Source organism: Simochromis diagramma, unplaced genomic scaffold, assembly GCF_900408965.1.
Source record: "Simochromis diagramma unplaced genomic scaffold, fSimDia1.1 OVJJ01000753.1, whole genome shotgun sequence".
Taxonomy (NCBI): Eukaryota; Metazoa; Chordata; class Actinopteri; order Cichliformes; family Cichlidae; genus Simochromis; species Simochromis diagramma.
Genome location: NW_024387523.1, coordinates 7,502,225 through 7,522,878, shown reverse-complemented (window position 1 = coordinate 7,522,878; position 20,654 = coordinate 7,502,225). Strand labels below are relative to the sequence as shown.

Below are 20,654 nucleotides of genomic sequence, written 5' to 3'. Positions count from 1 at the left end.
GCAGTCGAGCAGTCGTATCAGATTGTCATAAAAGCTGATTTGACTCAAATGAAATGTGGAACAAACGCAGATTTCAGTGTCTTGAGACTGACAGTGCAATTACCGAACGCCACACATCTCCCACTAATTGTTTCTACCCCGACTGACAAAAAGAACAAAAAAATGCTTTTCAGCAACATCCGGCAACACACATTGCACCTGTGCTCATATAGCCCTCATCTCACTCAAACTAAACGCGTACATTATGTGCTATTGTGCAAATATAGCATCAGTACTCGTGTGCACAACACTTCCACAAATAATGCAAATCTAACGCCTCCTACTCGCTTTCTTTTGCATAGATAAAAAGTAAACATTAAGTCGTTTTGATTGGACAAAATACCTCCTGCTGCGATAATAACTACCTTGATTTTTAAAGTGTGCATCACAATCAGAGTGCAATTTAAAGATTAATAATAGATTACTGAGGTAGCGCCAACCCCACAGTACCTTTTTGTACATTAACAAAAAACACTTTTTTTTTATGCTAACATATAAGAAGTGTACAGTGAACCAGAGCTTTAATCCAAATTATTTAGTGTGTTTTAAACATTTTTGAGAAACCCTGTCATAAACAGAAGCATAAAAAACACTCACATACACTCACCAAATGATACTGTTAAAAATGCGTTGCACACTGTTGTTGTGACTGTTGTTTATTTTACTCTAATTTGTGTTCAACGCTTCGTACCCACATATCTGCGCTTTTTAAATAAACATTACGCGCTTACTTATTAGACGTAATGTTGATGGACATAAATGTCAAAGAACTTACTTGATGCTTGCAGCGCAGGTAAAATTAAAAACATTTGTCATTGCACTAAAATATCAAATTTAGCTTGTTTCAAGTAATCCAGCCAAACTGATTGTCGACAGTTTGATTGAAACAAAGTTTTACATGAGACAAATTTATTTTAAGGTTAAAAAAATAAGAAAATAATGAGAAGAAAGAAATGTCAATTCTATTCTAATGTTAAAATCCTCATCTAAAGAGGGATAAATTGCTAGCATTACTACTAATAATTATACTATTTCATATTTACTAGTTTTTGTTTGTATTTTTCCTTTTTCTCTAATTTCCAGAAATATACATAAATCTCAGTGATGAGGCGATGGATTTATTTTGGTGTGTTTGTGGGTGTGTGAGGGAATAATCTAAGCTGTGACCTACATTAAAATCTAGCGCAGATGTTTCCTGAACAGATGCGCAGAACCCCTCTAAACACACACACACACACACACAGTCCACTGTAGCATCCTTCAATCTGAGTTTCCGCTTCACAGTATTCAAGAGTCTGTTTGTTTACTTCATTCAGAGTCATCTGTCTTCTTGTTTCTCTCAGTCGTCAGACTGATAATGACGTTCTCGGGCGCACAGGGACCTCTGCGTCCTTTAACAAGTCCAGGCAGTTTTAACCGTCCACTGTCAGGTTGTCCACTGACAGAAGTTGTTACTGTGTTTGCTTTCTAACAACGGTGGTTGATGATGTTGTAGTCCTGTGTGAAACGGGCGTCATCACTGACTCAGAGTCTTTTAGTCGGTGTCTCCCACCACGAGGCAGATTTGAAGCCTTAAAAGAAGAGATGGAGAGGACGTTAGAAATAGCCCAGTAATGTAAACACATCAGTATACGTAAAGACAAAAATAAATATATATAGGTGTTCATAAGTTTCTGTTGTTATAACAGGAGAAACTGAATATTTTTACCACCAATTGCTCAGATTTAACTGTGTTCTAGTTTAGTGCATATACAGTTTGGTTTCCTGCAAGGGTATATGTCCATTTTTCTACACATTTTGTGATGCTGGAGATGTTGTTGATCTGGAGGAGCTGAAGGCAGATTTTCAGGATCAGATCATGTGCAGAGACTCGAGCATTCGTAGGGCTCTGAGCTAAGCCTGACATTAATTATCACAGAGCTCAGCGTTACTGTATTGCCTTCTACGCTATACTGTAAGCTCCCAATCATGCTGCTCATAGATGGTACAATGATAGCAGAAGGAACACACACACACACACACACACACATAATCAACCCCTGACAGACAAGAAAAATTCCCTGCAACCCCCAAAACACCCAAACTGCAAAACAATCAAGCTAAACACAAGCTGCTGTTCCAATCATGAACACAACATCTCCCTTCATTTCCTTTCCTTTCCTTTCCTTTCCTCCATCATCCCACCATCTTTGTTTCACCCCACAAAGTGTTTTTTTTCCCACGCTTTATTTTTCTCTGTCCTGTTTGTAGCCAGAGAGGAGGAGGAGTGGTGGTGGCTTGAGAAGGTGGAGAATGATGGGGGTAGTGGTGGAGTGTGTGTGTGTGTGTGTGTATATGGGGGGTGGGGGGGACTGATGAGGTCGTCATGGCAACCCCACATTGGCATGCCCCTGATTGGAGTATGTGGTGGCTAATTATTCAGTGCATATGCTTAAAAAAAAACAATAAAGTAGGACGTATTGAAATGCAGAGCCGAGCATCGTGTTGTGTGTGATTAACATATGAGCCCAGCGCCGCTTTTGAAGAGAGGAGCCTCATTTCCAGCACTTAGTGTATAGCCAACATGTGATTTTAGTGACGCAGTGGTGATGTTTTTAGTAACATTTGATCCGTATGTTTAATTTTTTTTTCAGTTTATGTTAAAAAAAAATCACATCTGCAGTCATTTAATCGTTAACTTTGGTGACCCTTCTTCATCTTATTGGATAGCGGCATCTAAACAAATGCACGGGAAGGTTAATACTTGTGTATGATGTGATGATCAAGCCAAACTTTACATTGAGGCTGAAACAAACAAACAAACAAGAACAGCATGCTAATGGCCCTTTGAGCGCTGGCATGGCAGGCGCAGTATATATGTGTGTGTGTGTGTGTGTGTGTGTGTCAGAGGCAATGGGGATGGAGGGTTTGCTGTGTGAAAGAAACCAAAAGGGTATGGGTTTGTAGGAGGGGGGTTACGGTAACAATGGCCGGCATTGTTTACCAATCTCCCTCGTCCATTAATCAGGACGATCCGGCTCTAATTGGCGTTTTGGTTAAGCTGGTCTCCAGACCCCCGTTCCCTCCACTGGCCTAAATAATGGCGTTACGCCACAAGTGCCGCCACACATTGGGGAGGACAATGTGTCGCTTGTCTGAGGGCCCAGGATAGGATCCCCACCCTCTTCTCTTCCCCTCCTTTCTTCGTGCCCCCTGCGCCCCCCAAAATAAACCTTACATAGAAACACAAAGAAGGCCTCTCACTATTGAGATCTCACTGTCGCAGGCTCCCCTCTCCCTGTCTGTCTGCCCCCCCACACCCAATCCGACTTCACTCCCCCCTCCTCTGATTTTTTTTCTCACCCACTACAGTTTTCAACATATAGGAGCTTTATTCTTTCCTGCCAGCTTTAGCTTTAGAGTTGTGGGCTCAGTGATCAGGTAGAAAAACCACATGGGAGGCAATGATTTAAATTCCTGTTAAACTATTTGAATGAATTTACACTGTCCTGTGAACTCCTCTTGACTCCAAATTAAGGGATTGTTCACATGTTCACACTTCAGTATGTGACCTCTTTAGACGCAAATACTGGTGATCAAAGCATATTTGCAAAGCCCCCCAAAAAAGTAAAACATAAGACTAACATTGCATAATCTTACTGAAAAGCACCACATTTTGATGCAAATTTGAGGTAATTAAGTGTGTTTTTTAATAAAATCTCAAATGCTAGAGCTCCCTTCCTTTTTAGAAATCAGTGTAAGTTAATTAAATTGTCAGATAATTCATGTAGCTACACACCAGCTCATGGATTGTATGCTCGTAATGCTAAAAATAAATAACAAGCCAGAGGAGCTAATATGAACGTAATCTGAGAGCTTCATTTGCGAGCAACAAATGAACAAAACAGAGGTGATATTTTGGGTTATTTATGTCCGTTATTTAGGTTATGTTTCTTCAAAAAATCGGTGCAGCAACACCATTTCTTTGTCAGGCTTTCACACCACAGGGGTTAACTGCTTGTCTGAAGGTTGAGATATTTCTCAGATCCTGTCAAAACCCAATGGTTGGCATCATAATGCATCTTCGTGAAGCCAGAAAAGACAGCATGACCTTTCATCAAATCCGGACAAATTGCGACGTGACGTGTCGTTTAAGGGTTTGAGGTCTTAATTTCCACAAGGAGCGTGCTTTCGTCTGCGAGCCAAATAGGAAATGTGCTGCACATGTGTGAAAACTGTTAAGTGTGAGATTTATGAAGAATGCTGTGTTGCTAATTATGGCTCCTCGAGGGTGTGAGGGAGCATGTAGGTGTTTTTGGTTTTTTTTCTTCTTCTTCACATCATCAAATGAAGCTGTCTGCACGTGCACGCGGCACAAAAACCACGTGGATGTTCCACATGCAGAAATACCACCACTGGTGCAAATGATAACTCTTTGTAATCACAAAAAAAAAATGGCGCTGGTATAATTTAATGTTGCCGAAGCAAAGCAATCCTAAGAGTTTTCCGCAAAATGGTCGGTCTGCAGCGTGACGACGGGCACAGCGAAAAAGCGACGCGGGAACCGCAGCTGCCCCTAAAAATGCCATCTTGTCGACACTCAAAAGCCACGGGCAGCGCGCTTTCCTCCTATCTCATCCCTTCCTGCATGTCTCTTGGGGCGATCTCTACAATTAACACACTGGCAGTAATTAACACTGTCTTGAGGCGACCAATGGCGCGGAAACGATCGGGACCAACATGAAGTGGGGGGAAGGTGCAGCGCTGGCTGTTCACCGCTCAGCTGCCATTTTGTGCCAGTCTTAACACCTAAGATGGTGGCAGGACTGTGACTTGCCGTGTGGAAGAGGAGGACAAACTGGCACGGGAGGGGTCGGAGAAGAGGAGGATTATGGGATTGAAGAGGGAGTCTCTTATTTTCACTCTTGTAGTCGGTGCATTGCTGAACGGTTACCAAGAGAGGTAGGGAGGGAGAAAGAGGCATGATCGGCAGATAGCTGCCCTACACGCACCGCACATAGAGGAGCAATTCTCCCACACATGGACGCACAAAGACGCACACTCACATCACAGAGGAAGAATAAAGTGTTTGTACAGTGTGGACGCCAAACACAACACCCTGTGTTGGTCTGCTCGTTAAAGAAAAAAAAAAAAAACGTGTCATTTACATGTGCTTAATATACACAGCACACATGTGCCCATGCATGAACACACACACACACACACACAAACAACACAGCCGTTCTCATGGTATGGTCTGCCCCTGAGCATGCAAATGACATTCATTATGCAAATGCATACAAATCAGAACCAACCATCTGAGAATCGAAGCTGGGAAAAACCACAAAGAATAAAATTAAATGAAGAGGGGGGGAGTGGAGGGGTGCTGTTTTGGGTGGGGGGGGTTACAAAAGTAAGACGGAGCGTGGTGGTGAAAGTGGAGAAAGTACAGTGCGGTCAACCAAAAATAGACAATATAAGCTGCTTCATTAGGCCACAGATACCCAAAGCTGGATAAAAGTCGGTTTTCTGTGTGCAGATGCCAACGAACTCGTACATTTCAGGATCGGCTCAGTAAAGAGGATCTTCCCCAGCAGCCTCATGACTGCTGACGAGGCCCAGATAAACATGCTTTGTGCTTTGTTACATTAATGAAGTCGCGATGGAGCGTAAGAGGTTTGAGAGGAGATGCTGTACATGTGGCTTTAAAGATTTCTATTAAGTATTTCGACAGAGTTACACCAAAGGTGGGATGAGGCATGCGCACACATACACACACATCATCTTTCCTCACTGCCCCTCACTGCTGCCTTGTTTGTGACCATTTCTTTCCTTTAGCAGAAGATCAGCTGCAGAGTGGCATCAACTGGAGTGGAAATGATCCAAATGATGGCAAAGTGCCGCTAATTGCCTCTCAAGGTGGTCTTTGTTTTGTTTCACCTCTCTCGCCACAGCCGCTGCCTCTATAGGACGAGCTCTCTAAAACCCCAGAAGGGCTGCAATTACATTATCAGCCTTTATGAAATGAATCATCCAAACTATTAAAAAAGAGAAATGAAGCCAAACACTGATGAGTCTGAATCTCTCGGCTGGAGATTAGTTTCTGTATTCATGTTCAAAAAATACACGCTGAATAAATGAAAAAGGCCATTATGGGAGGGTGATTGGGAGATACCAACATGTTCTCCTCCCAGGGTGTCACATGCAGCTGGTGCTGCAGGGATCTAACCCAGCCTGGCAGGTGTGTGAATCAAACACCTCTACTATGACCACTGCGACAGAAACACCACATTTGTGCAGATTATCTGGTACAGCTGAGCAAACTCAGCTACCCGAACTGAACAATTGTTTTTGTTTTAGGGTTTTTAAAAAGACTCATGGTCTAAAATGTGCTTATTTTTTTTTAAATGACTAGATTATTGAGCTAAATTGCTGATTTTATTCTCACAGCCAAAAACCCCTTACAGCACCTGACAAAGAAACTTGATTTCGCAAGAAACTCGACTGGATCTGACTTCTGATTGAGTGGAGAAAAGAAGACAAAAATGCTGCTATATTACTGCGGACCCGTAATTAGCAGTTTGGGATTGGCCACAAAAAGATTTGAGATAATGAAGCTATCTGAAAAGGTGAAACTAACCCTGAAAAGTGGCTTGTCCTGAAGCGTCAGCATCAGCTGTTTGGAAAGAGTTTGCAAAACAATTTCTTGCAGAGACTCTGAATACATTTAAATTGATCTCAATCGCTTTGGACTTCCTAAAATTGAGGAACACCAACTAAGATCTTTTACTTTCCTAGAGGAAAAGTTCGTTATGGATGTAAATCTGTAAGATCGTTTTGCCAATTTTGGGGCTAATGAGTCATTTTACAGTTCACTGTGAATTCAAGTTCACATTTGGCAAGGACAAGAGAAACCTAAATGTTGCACTCACTCCTGAATGTCAGTCGGAGCTACAGAACGAGAATATCCACGCACTCAACTGCACAACTGCAGCAGCACAGGCTACACCCACCACTGTACTATTGCAATGGTTTGTATTGACAACAAGCAGATCTCAGGCATTTTGTGCAAATCAAACACTTATTGTCTTTTTTGCCTCCAGATCCTCCATGAGACACAACACCCCCCTCACCCCCCCTTCTCGTTAGCCCTTATGTAACACAGCATCATACCTTCACGTCATCGCTTAGCAGGATCTTTTGTCCACCTCCCGTCCTCCCGTGCTGCTTCTTTATGTCTCATTTCTGTTGTTTCCTTTTTCCCGTGCAGGCGTGTAATGGGATTCTTGTTACTTTCGGTTATCTAGCTTTATGAAGAATGTACGTCACTCATACAGCTAGATAACCAAAGATAACAGACAACCCCTCAGGCCTGCGGACACCGCTCTCCTCCAGCAACGCGCAGACACACACACACACAACCTCTGATACACCTGTGAGGACAAACAGCGACAGGGGAAAATGCATTAAAGAGCTAATTCAGCAAGACAAAGCTAATTTCCTCCGCCTGCTGCACCGCACACATTCCAGAGGTGGAAATAATGATAATAATAGTCATATATCTGGAGTGTTAATTGATCACATGGTGTTAAAAACACCTCAGTAAAACGATATGAAAAACAAAGCATGACTAAAGATTCACAGGGGATTCTGCTGGGAAAGCACATTTTCCGAGCTATTAAGTGCTTTTTATATGACTGAAATGTGAGCATATTCTTTGAGGAATTCAACACAAAGCGTTACAGCCGGCCATCCAGTGAGCTAAAGACAACAACAGTAAAAGTCTTTACGAGGGGGACGGAAGCAGGATGTAAAAATAGCCCTGAGGAGAGTCATACACACAAATATCTTTCATAGGGTCCTAAAGGGAAATCCAGAGAAAAATAAGCATATTTGTTTGTCTTACAGCAGGTAAACACAAAGGTGTGTAAAGTCTTACATGGAATTATTGTAATCCTTAAATTGGTATTCATTATTGTGAAAGAAAGCATTTTCAAGCTGGTGTTAAAATCGAAAACTGTGGCTGAACATTACTAAAATATTACTAAAGCAAACTTCCACAGCCTTAAAATATTTCCTGGTGACCTTTGTTTAAAAGAAGTGAAAAATCACTTCAGTCTTATGTAAATATCTACAATCTACCAGCTATAGAACAAACAAACAAAAGCTTTACAAGAAGGTTAAAGGCTTAAAAAATATAAGGGAAAAAAAATCTAAAGGCACTGTTGAATGTGTGGTTTTTATTTAATTATTATTTAGAACCATTAACATCAGACTCCACGTTTTTTATTATTTAAAATAATAGAAGATACAGCCTGTGTGTGACATCCTCCACCTCATTTATTTATGGAGTTTTGCTGTCTTCATTTTAATAATTACTCATTCCTATATTTCTAGATCATTTTGTGAAATAACAGAATAGTCACATAATTATCCAAATGCATAACATCGCATCTCTTTTTAACATTACACTGTAAATTAAAAAAAGAAAAAAAGGTTTTCAATATTTTTTCATGAAGTCTTTGTTGCGTGTGGGTTTTTTTTAATTGGCTTTTAGCGAGAAAGCGAGGATGACGTCACAGGCATCGCTGGCTTTCAATTAATGCGTTCGCAGCGAGGTGTGATGCCTAATTAACACACACGCGCGTACACACTCAGACACGCTATTATGGGGAAGATGTTCTTTGATGCAACATCGTGAAAATAGGCCACAGCTCCCGTCCTCACATCAGTGTCCGCAAAACACACAAAGAGCAGAGCAAACACGGTGTTTGTTTGCCGGGGTTTTTTATTAAAATAAAAATAAACGTGCTTTACGTTTTATTTTGCCCCTGCTCCAAGAGATTTCCGGTAAATGAAGAGAAGTTTTGGATTTATTTTTTTTTTTTTCCAGAGGCATCCACTGGTGGAGATCATAGTGTGGAGGCCGTGACGTGTTAACATTACTTCGAGGTTCTCACACCTAAACAGCGTGGTTTTGTGATTGTGATTCATTTTCTCCCCCATCTGCTGTGTGTGTGTGTGTGTGTGTGTCTGAATAATCGTAATATTCCACTTCCTTGTTGCACTGTGTGTATGTCGGATTTCTGTCTGTAGTCACCTGTGACAAAATCATTTACCCGTCACCTGACAGAGAGGAAAAATTATTTTTATTATTTATTTTTTTGATAAATAACTCTATTTTAAAATGTTAATATTCTCTTTTTAAGTGTATTGTTTAGATTTCTATGTTAGGTGTTAATTAAAGATATCCACACAGGGTTTATGATTTTAATAGCTGGACAATAATTAACTTTTTTTTTTATTATTTTAATTAAATATTTTAATCGGCTATATGTATTCATTTATTGTTTATGTAGGCAGCGCATGGGCTGATGCATCGTTTAAAGAGGCAAAAAGAGATAGTTTCATTCAAATAGGTTTTCTGTCCCTGAAGGGAAATTACACTGAAGTTTCTGTTAGAGGTAACTTGGCGGCGATGCTGTATAAAATGTTCTGCTTTAACAGATTTCTGGGACCATAAAAGGCTGTAAATGATGAAAATTTGTGCTTCCCTAAAGATTGTTTTTTTGTTGTTGTTGTTGTTGTTGTTTGTTTGTTTGTTTTGGGGGGGGGGGGGTTATTTCCAAGAGTCACCGCGTTGCTGCTGCTGCGGATCTTTCGTTTAGGTGTTGGTGAAGAAGATAAACAGACGGGTTTTTTAACGTTTTTCTTAAACTGCAATCCAGTTTCAATCACCTGCAGAGTCATCGGGAAGTGAAGATGGTGGAATCATTTATATTCACCTGGAGGTTGGAGAAGAGCCTGGAGTTCCTTTCTGTTGCTTTTAAATGTGAGTTTCTGCAGAAAAAAATGTTAAAGAAAATCAGTTATTTGAATAAAACTACGACAAATGTAATAATAACGGGCTGACTTTGAACTCAATTCCACCACGTGAATGGGATCCCTCTCCTCACTCTGTCGTTGGAAAATCCCTGGAAAGCACCCTAGGTGGGAAATCTGCCTACTCGGCTCCTGACAGCTACAAACTGGGCCAGTGTGTGTGTGTGTGTGTGTGTGTGTGTGGTGCGCAGTCGTACAGCCGCACCTGCAGCTTAACTGACTCTGCACCGGCGACGCTCCTGAGGTGTTGCAGCGGTCCCACTTCAAATTAGCAACTTATCCACTTGTGCATCAGCTGACTTCTCACTTGTGATGCACTTCCGTCTCCGGGACACGGCGTGAATGTAACGTGTGGGAGGAGGTCAGTGAACGCTTGATCGTGCACCTGGATTCACCTGTTCAGTTTAACTGCTGAGTCATATTGACACCTATATACCGGTTCCTGTTTCTTATGTTGCAGGACCACCATCACTACCACCTGGTCCTTTGCTGTACATGTGCACATGTGGATTGTGCTGTTCTGGGGTTCAGTAATGAAGAAGACAGCAAATGGATCCTTTGCACGTGTTTCTTTTGCAATTAAAACAGTTTTTATTGAAGAGAGGATCTAGAATGAGCTCCAAATGAGGGAGCATCTTTTTGGAGGGGCAGCGCGTAACATTTCAATGTCAGTCAGATGTTAAAAAGTCCAAACACACACATGAAGTCTGATTCCCTCTCACACAGATTAAGCGGGCCTTGTGTAAGAGCTCTCCGGGCAGAGCGCTATGCTGGCACCGGGGTGTATAATCCCGGGCTACATGAAGCCCGGCAGGAGCGCTGCTGGGTTCACGTACAGTAATCACCTTGGCCTTTTTTCATGCTTGCTTCACTGCTTAGCCTTTCCAGTGCGTAATCGGCTGACAGCAAACAGGCCAAACAACACAAGGCTGCAAAAGGCTATGGCGCCCGAGGCCACTCCAACACCATCACCAACACAGGCCGGTGTTAGACTCTCACTACCACATTATGATTACATATTAGATCAGTTAGAGGAGAACTTATGTCCCTCCAGTCTGTGAACTCTTGAAAATGACGCAACGTGAACTTATGCACAATAACAACACAGCATATGGTTGATCCAAGGTCAGCATCAACGGAAAAACGGAATAGTCCAAAAAGTAAATTCAGTGTTGCTTCGTTTGCGTCAGTAAACACCAACCCACTGCTACCAAAGTGTCACCTTTTAGACAAAGGTGGGCTAAACAGAGGGAGGGGAGAGGGAAAAGGGGATCTCAGTGACCATTAATCCCGAGCGTGCAACATAAAAATTTATACCAACAAACGAGAGAGAAAACTTATCGAAAACAGATCACCTGTGACCAACCGTAAGTCAAGAAAAAAAACCCGCTAAACTCACTCCTGCGGTCAGATTTGTGCACACATGTGCTTTCTGGTGCCAAACAAAAGTGTTTGCAGCCACAAGTGAAACTACACGTCTGCGCTGCTGCCATCGTACCATGTTGGAGCCTTTATCTCAGATGCTGATGGTGCGCATCGTCCGCGCATCTTTTATCTTTTATCTATCAAAAACAAGCCTCACTTGAAGAAAATCTCAAAGCTTTGCTGCGCCTTACGAGTCCTCACTTCATGCACAATGGGGACAAACACATCAGCATGTTGTACCCTTAAAGCCCTCAGTGCTGCTCGGCTCCTGCAGCTTTCTGTTTTTTTTTAATCCCGAGTCGTGCCGCCACACACACGCACACACACAAATCACTTATTATACAAAACACGGTTCTTACTTTCTCCTCCACGGGTGCAGCAGGGTGTGCTGCACTGGGTTCAGCTGAGCTCCTGGAAAGCGCTGGTCTCTCCGGACGTGCGGCATGCTGGGAGCCAAATGAGCGCGTTCATGAGCGGCGTACAGAGCTTTGTGGCGACGACGCATCGTGACGTCCCACCGGCCCCGTCCATTTTTAAAAATTTTACGGGTCCTCTTTATTTTTTTCTCTTCACTCACATGTCGTCAGACGGCTTCCCTCTACATCCACAGCCCCGGTCCTCCCCGCGGCACACGGGGGAGTTGGGGCTGTCCGCCAGGATGGCTACATCTCCACCACCGTTGTCTCCAAGTGGTTTAACATCTCATTTGTCCAAAATCATATACGCTGTCCAAGGCCCACCCCCTTGTGAATCAGTGAGGTAACACTGTTCCCACCCTCTGAGATTTTTGATATTATGCAAGACGGACGATGTAATTATCATGCGAACCTATAGGAGCGACTCTCACGCCCCCCAACAGACGCATGCAGAAGTGCATGGTGGCACATCACTCATCCATCAACCAAACATCCCTCTAATTCCTATAGTGTGTGTGTGTGTGTGTGTGTGTGTGTGTGTGTGTGTGTGTGTGTGTGTGTGTGTGTGTGTGTGTGTGTGTGTTGATTCTTATTCTTGTAGCATCTCTCTGTATCTTTGCAATAGCCTTATAAATAACTGCTATAAATTATAGCAGCACCACAGCTGACAGTCAAAGGAATGCAGTCCCCGTGTGTCCCTGTATTTTTATGTTCAGCATCCTGAGGATATTCCCACTATATTTAATATATTATTTGAGTCAATGGGCCTAAACAGAAGCTTGTATCTACTTCTCAATAGTGCAGCCTGTAGCAGAAGCAAAAACATACTCTCCTGCACGGCTGAATATGGACATCATTTGAGCCTGCCTTGTTGCTTAGTGTTGAAATGTTTCAAAGGTGATGCTGTCTGCAGCTGAAACTTGTAGACAGACTTGAGAGGCGCTTCGGCTTGGCTAATTACCATGATAATCACGCCAGAAGTCTTTTGAATCCGTGAAAGACGAGAATCCTCTCAAACGTAATTGTATAGGATCTCAATATGTCTGTATGCACAGCCTAGACGTGCTCGACATTTGCATAAATGAAGCTAACCCAGCCATGTTGGTCTGTCTAGAACACACCAGTGTGTAAACTCCATCTACCAAGTCCTTAATGAATCGCTGATAACGATTCTAGCTCTACTCTACACAACAAAGTGCTTCCATTCATGTTTAATTAAAGGATACAATTAAATTTATTTTTGTGCTTTGTGGGACATTTTGATGAGAAGCCCACTTGAAGCTCCTCTCCTTGCATGCTGCAGATACTCTGAACACACTGTTAGATTTGTAGTTTCATCACTGGAGGGTCAGAAGGGCTTCAGGTTACCCGGTTACCCGGTGAAGAGTTGAGGGATCCAGAGCAAATCCAGACACGTTTACTAAACTGAGAATAAAACAGAATTCAGGTTTATCCTCCAGCAACCAACAAGTTCTCTGCAGCGAGGAGAGGCGCGCTCACAGACGCACCTGCGCGCGCCTCGTTGCCAGGAAACCAGTGTAAGCGCCGACGCGCTCTGAACCCCGAAAAGGCAGAAACGCGGATATTTTACTGTCCCGAAAGTCAACACCGTCAACACCAGTGAGCTCACCAGTTGCTTACTAATGTGAATCCTGGCAACTGGGATGTGACTTAGTCCAAGTCAAGTCAGATTCAATTCTCCTTAGAGAACATTAAAAGAGGACACGTGTGTCTACTGTTCAACAGCTGATTGAAAGAAGGCGAAGGAACAAGCTGCAAAAAAGACACAAAAAATCATAAGAAGGAGAGGGAAGTCATCTCTCCTCCAGCATGCACTGCGTGGCGCAGGTGTTGCCTGTTATAATTAGCTGCGAATTACAGACCAGACATGAGCCGCAGAACATAGCACCACAGATAGAGGTACTTTTCCATCACACGGCACAGTGCGACGCATCCGACAACTAGAAGATAGCGCTGAATAGCACAGCTGGAAGAGTTGCAAAATATCTGAGTGGACAGTGTAGTCTGAACAAAATGTAGTAGTTAGCCTACAGCTACAGACCTGTGTAGAAGTTAAAGCCTCTATTTACCCCTTAAGTCTACAGAGCTAAAAGACGCTTTCAGAAGAAAACCTTATTACTAATCACTCCCGAGGAAAAATGCAAAACAAATTAGGCTAAATGTACAAAGTCTGAGTGTCATCTAGATTGTAATTTCAATTTGAGCCTGCTGCAGTAGGCTGTGCAGTATTTTAGTCCAGCGATTGACTGAGAAGAAGGTAATTTCACCACTCATTTGTTGCAGTACGTTGTGTAGTTGCCCCAATAAGCCTCATATGCCCAAATAATGGCGCACTTCCAAGATGAGGGGCAGATTGCACATTTTCCTGTCAGGTGATAAGGAGGTCGAGAGTTTACAGGTTTATTATTAGATATTATTCTCTGCTTCCATGTTCTCGCCTCTGGATCCAGTTCATGTGGCCCTTGCGGGCTGCCTTCCCAAACTTTATTTGGTTCGTTAGAAACTGGTGAAAAATAATCGTCTTCAGTCTTCTTTCTCCAGGCCGTGGGAAGCAGACAGTCTTTTGGCTGCTGGGTCAAAGTCTGTCTCAAACCTTCCGACAACAGTAAACCATCCTCACCATCACCCCATTGTTTTTACTGCTGCCAGTCCAGACGCCGGATAGTTTCGCAGCAGCGCTTCACTGAACAGAGAGGAGGCGGTTTTTACGCACATTGTCGAGCGCGCGCAAAGGACGCTTCACCTGTCGGTAAACATGTAAATATGAACTGTAATACATTTTCGCCACCACAAGGATTCAGTGTGTGCATTTGTGCCCGTGTATGCGCTGACTCGGAGCTGGCACCCTCTCACCCCACGTCGCGCCAATATTCAAATTGGGATCCTGCGATTTGAATAGGAGCTTAATGAGATGTGGTGGTGTATATTAAATGAAGGGGGGTGAGGTACCTCATGAAGCTGAAATCCTGCTGCAGATTTAGTGGAGTTATTTAAGAAATGTGTTTTACATTTGAACATAGATGTGTAGGTGAATGTCTGTGCTGGTGTCTGCAGGTCACTGTGAAGATCCAATATATTATCTGACAGGAGACATTCTTCTTTCTTCACAGTGGAAGGCAGTTTGGATGCTTGCATGAATTTAACCGGTGCTCTGTAAGAGGGAGCACCAGCTCTCCATCACCTTCTGGGGTCAGAGCACTTGTCACATATACTGCAGAGACTTTTACAGAAGGCTCTTTTGTGTTGCACAATAATTCAGGCAACTGAGTAAAGACTGCACTTTCTCTCGGGGTGCGACCACTGGAACCAGAATTTGTGACTATACAAAGATGTAGAAGTCTGGCTCTGCATGCTTCAATTAACAAAAAACTACAGTTGTTGAGTTTTTTTTTCTAAATTAAAATAACATCTCTAGAAAATTAGCTCTGCACCATGTTACATCTTACAGACCAAAATAACCCAAGCATTTTATTTTTTCCAGTTGTTGAATTCCCTCAGCCGTGAATTGTAGCTCAGGGGTGGTCACAGTTCACTGTTGTGTGCAGCCTCTAGTGTATTTTCCCATGTTGCTGCAGTTCCTTAAGAGAAAGTAAAACTAGATATTTTTCTTCCTGTAGACATCAGTGTCTCAAGTACTGAACACGTTCAGCTTCTCCTTATTGCTGCCAACCAAAAGTCAGTTTTACACTGTGTAAGACAAACCCCATACATAGTCCTTTCATCCTCTTGGAACCAACAGGAGCACATGGGGCAATAATCAGCCAATAATCCAAGTTCTACCAAAAACTAACAGATCAATTATCTGTAATTATAAGGTTTTACTGACATTCTCTGGTCTGGAAGTAGATTTTCATCCCCTCATTATGTGGCTCTCCCTGCATGAATGACCCGTCCTATTTGTTAGAAATGAACTTTGCTATGGACTTTTAGTTGCCTGAGAAGCCGTGCTGGCCTGTGCTCGTGAATAGTGGTAATGAAAGACGGTGGCAAACTCTCTCTGACTCCAACACTTGTATTTATTGCTGTAGCTGATTTAAACATTGAGGTGGGTGCTCCAGAAAAAAACAGAACATTTGAATTTAATTTAAAATGTAAGATATATTTGAATGTAAGATATTCTGAGGATTGGTGTTATAAATAAAATGAATTAATAAAAGACAGTTGGATATTTTTGAGTTGTTGATGAAGGTTAAAGTTGGCTACACTATAACAAATTCAATAAAAATATTTTTTGATATATCTGTATTTTTATAACAGGATCTTTTCTACTGATAAGCTATATTTAGGTTTTTTTAAAACTGCATTTTTAAATAAAATTGCAATAAAATTTCATGGGGGGCATTATGAATGAACTGTAAATAGTTAATTACACTAATGTTGATAGGTTTTAGTGTTAATGAACAATATAATGATGGCTCTAATTTACAAACTGTTATTAACATCATAAACTGTAAATAACAGTTTGTAAATTATATATAAACATTATCTGGAAGTGGATCTGGATGTAATTCTTCTCATAATGAACCTATAAGAAGGCAGGTTGGTTGGTGGAAATAACAGGATTGTTAAAGAGTCTGAGCTTTGTGTCCTGCTTTAGTCACTCATTTATTTATTTATTTATTCATTAACTTGTCTTGTTTATCTTCCCTTTCCTGGCTGCTTGATGAAGTTTAGGAACCTAAAATAATTGCTTAGGTTTACGCAAAGGTCGAGGTTTGGAGTCTGGAGTGAGACCAGCCTAACTGTTGCCCCCGCACATGCTTCACTCATGGATTTGCACTAAAGGAGCCAGGCTTGTGCGTCACTCTGAGCCGCCTGCAGCAACTCATTGCTGGCTAAACAGCCATATTTGACGTCCTGTGCATGAAAACTAACGAGAAATTAAATCTTTACTTCAAGACGCCTCTTATCGACTATGAGACCACAATTCTATACAATCCATAATAATCTATAATCAAATAATGATTTTATAATACTCAAACCAAATAATAAATCGATCACGATACTACTAATATTCTAATTCTATCGTTTGTTAAAACTGCAATAACTATTTAATATTTATTATCAGTGCTGATATAACTCATCACCGGTGTTTTGCCAAAAGTGATTTTCGGTATTTGTGCAAAAAAAAAAAAAAAAATGGCCCGTATTTAAACTCCTGTAAATGACTTGTTGGCCTATAATATGTCAAACATGTTTTTTATGAACGATATCGAGTCACTGTGAGCCACAAGCGACGTTTCTGTCACAAAGTAGAAGCTGCAATCAGATTTTATGGAAAAGTGACTTTTCTATATCTTTTATTTGTCCAGCTAAAAAGTATCATTGACATTAAAATGTTTTTTAAGAGTGACCTGCTGAAAAAGGGGATTGCAATAAATAAAAAAACCCCACAGTCTTCTAAAGATAGTGTAAGTGGCACCAGGATTGGATTGGACTCATTATAATGTAGACACAGAGACAAACAGATCACGTCTTTGTAAAACCAAAAGAAGAACGAAAAAAAGCGAACAAGCACTGAATTATTTCAGACTTTCAGCTTCTCAGGAATTCAACAGGCTTTTTACCTCAAAGGAAATATAGAGTACACGAGTCGTGAGAAAATAATGTAGAACATGAGATCAATTCATACAGCCTCCATCTTAACTCGGGTTTGTCTTGTTTTTGTAGCATTTTTTCGTATTTATTTTAATCTGTTTTGTGTGCAGCTCTTTGTGGGCACTTGTCTGTGTTTGATAAATAAACGTTTCTTTTTTAAACATTTATTTTTACACGTATTAAGTGGAAAACTTAGAGAAATATAATAATCGAAGTTGCCTGGATTCCGTGCTGTACCCAGTGAAAGTCATGCTTAAAGGTGATCCAGCAGATTATTCCTGTGTCCACTCCGCATTCAGACTGTGTAGCAGAACCACGCCTGTCACGCTTAATGTGGATGCTCTTCAGTTTAGTGAGACCTTGCGAAGTAATGCACGTATAAACAAATCAAATCAATTTTATTCCAGAGTTAGAAACAACATTTTAATTCCTCCTCTGAAGATTTTTGAAGAAAAAAAAAAAAAGAAACTCGCTCTTAAAACAATTTTCAAACCTGCTTTTGATCTTTTATCTTTATTTCTGAAGTGTTTAAAACAGCTTCTAGTTTGGGACAGATTGCCTGGATATTATTTTTTAATTTGATTTTGAATCGCTCTAACTGATCTCTGATCTTTAAATCTTCACGAGCTCGCCACAGAAAACAAGCCACAAATCAGGTGAACTGCACCTCCAAAGCGGTCACTTACCTGTCCTGTTGTCTCACCGAAACTGTGGTTTACAGCTCACGTCTGACTTTTTTAATCTTTCCATTGTTTCCTTTACTCTCCAGTCATATTTAATCACTTATTGATCACACTCATCTTTGGAAAATGCTCAGAAAACGTACAGACAGCCTTCTGCCCTCTCTTATTTAGCCTCAGTACATATTTGAACGTTGATAGAAACTTCCTCACCTCATTATTATTATTATTATTATTATTATTATCATTATTATTATTATTATTATGTCTTTTTAAAAAGCGCTGCTGGTCACATGAACATGTGGTCACAGTCTGTGAGGCCACAATCTCTGGTTCTACGAGGCTGTAAACACATTTAATATAAATGCATTTTCCTGCTGAGTGAACACTAAGAAACAAACTATGAGCACTTAAAAACTGAAGCGTTAATTTACCTGCGTTCTTGTCTTGAAACCAGGTGGTTTTGTTTTCTTTTCCGCTTCTGCCATCATGCGGACGTTTTGTGTATTACAGCTAAATGCCGTCTGAATATTTGACTTCTGATCCTCTGCTGCCCCAACAGGATAAAGAATGTACATACGGGGCTTTTCACTGGATGAGGACTCGGAGGGGGGGGGTAAAAGTAATAACTACACGAATACGTATTTCTTTCATTTTATTTCCACTGCATTTGTTATGATGTTATGAAATCGTTTGCACAGCTGGTATGAGGTGATATCCTAGGCATTACGGCTAAACATCTGCACTTTGGTCTCAGGCTTCCATAGGAGATTGTTACAGTCTTGTGGTTTGTTCAAACTTAATCTGTGCTTCCAAGTTCTTTCAGAGAAAAGAGGCTTTTTACTGCAACCCTTCCAAACGAAGCTATATTTGCTCAGTCTCGTTTTAATCGTGCTGTCATGAACTTGAGCATTTAACATGGTAACTGATTTGGGTGACCATATTTTGATTTCCAAAAAAAGAGGACACTTGGCCCAGTCATGAAGAACTTTAATAATACTGTTTGTTTAAAGAGAACTTTAACATATTTAAACGATACCTTATCTGTGCGGTTAATGAATGGTGAAATAAAAAATGTCATATAGGCTTTTACAAGTCAACAAGTTAAAAAAAAAAAAAAGAGGATGGTTGGTCACCCTATAACTGAGGCCTGTGGAGTCTTAAGATGTAGCTCTTGGGGTTGCACGGTCTGGGTGAACTCTGATGTTGGGAGATCCATAGTGTGTTACCACACACCTGCATGCTTCAGACCAGCAAACTGCCAAAACCTCTGTTTCATAGAGGTGCTGTTGCTTGCAAATGATCAGTTAATTGAGGGCATTTGATTATAATCCTCTTAATGCTTATGGAAGTAGTAAGGGAAGTCCAGAGGAGGCTTTGAAACAGCCCCTTTTCACCATCAATAACATGGAAGAAGAAAAAACCCTGTTTTTTGATAGCTGTTGAGATTTTTTAAGCAAAGCTGGAGGAATTTGGAAGTCAGCTTTTCTTCCAGATGTTGTAACAGTAGCTACAGGACATCAGTACCTCAGCTCTTTTTGTAGCGCCCCCACCCCGCATCACCACCGCAGATTTATAGATGTCTTTTGTGATTGCTGAGAACAAACAAAAGCAGCCTGTCTTCATTTTCGAACTATGTGACGGCATTAATGAGAGGGTGTCTGTGGCCTCAGGAGCAGAATTCTTCCTGCAGATTATAATCAAATTCACAGCCGCCGTCTAAAACTTCTCCACCGCTCTCGTTAGCAGAACATCATGTGGTATGTTTGTTGTGGCGTTTGAAAACACAATCAGAAGATTTGAGTGTAAAACAAAGCACACATTTTCACAGAATGAAATGTCCTTAATTTAGTGAGTATACAGTATTGTACTGTAAATATTGCCCATTTATATCTTATTACTCCCTTCATTATTATCCCAATCACAATATTAAGCTCATTTCCATCTTCATATTTCTGTTCTTGGACTTTACTATTGTCTTTTTTCATTATTCACAGTCCAAAATCATCTAATCCATCTTGTTGTGGGTCTTGGTACTGCTTATAGCTTTATCCTCTGTTTGAAACAAGCAAACTTTAACTTCTTCTGATTGGCTGCCCCTCACAAATAGGAGGTTTGAGCAGCATGTGGGAGGAGCTTCTGCACTCACAACAAAGCTGTGTGTCTGAAATACAATACAATACAATTTTTATCTATATAGCATGTTTATATCCCTACTGGCCATAGTGGGGATATTCACTCTCACTGACATCACATAGAGCCAAGAGTAGATTTAGTAGATTTTTTAAAAGAAAAAACTGTCTGAAACTAACTGTTTAAAGCAATCTTCAATTCCCTCAACATCTGAAGTAGGGATGGGTATCGTTTAGGTTTTATCCGATACCGGTGCCAAATCGGTACTTTTGAAACGGTGCCGGTGCTTAAACGGTGCTCGAACCGGTGCTTAAAGAATGGAGAACACAAAATTGGTCCAAAAACCTCTCATGTTCAGCTGGTTTTTTTTGTAAAAAGATAACAATGTTAGCCTTTTCTGCAGCTATGTGGCATATATGGCATCACTCTTGGCTGGAAGCAGTGCTTAAACAATGGAAAAAACACAAACTTTGTCCAAAAC

At 41.2% G+C, this 20,654-nt stretch overlaps 1 long non-coding RNA gene across 1 annotated transcript; it reads right to left on the bottom strand.

Annotated features, from left to right (window-relative positions):
* Nucleotides 1–548: 548 nt before the first annotated feature.
* On the bottom strand, nucleotides 549–18,132 carry LOC120727167. Its single transcript, XR_005694445.1, has 4 exons — nucleotides 18,123–18,132; nucleotides 18,080–18,092; nucleotides 7,192–7,303; nucleotides 549–1,610 (listed from the first exon to the last, which is right to left on the bottom strand). It is a non-coding gene; the product is annotated as an uncharacterized LOC120727167 (long non-coding RNA).
* Nucleotides 18,133–20,654: the final 2,522 nt, after the last annotated feature.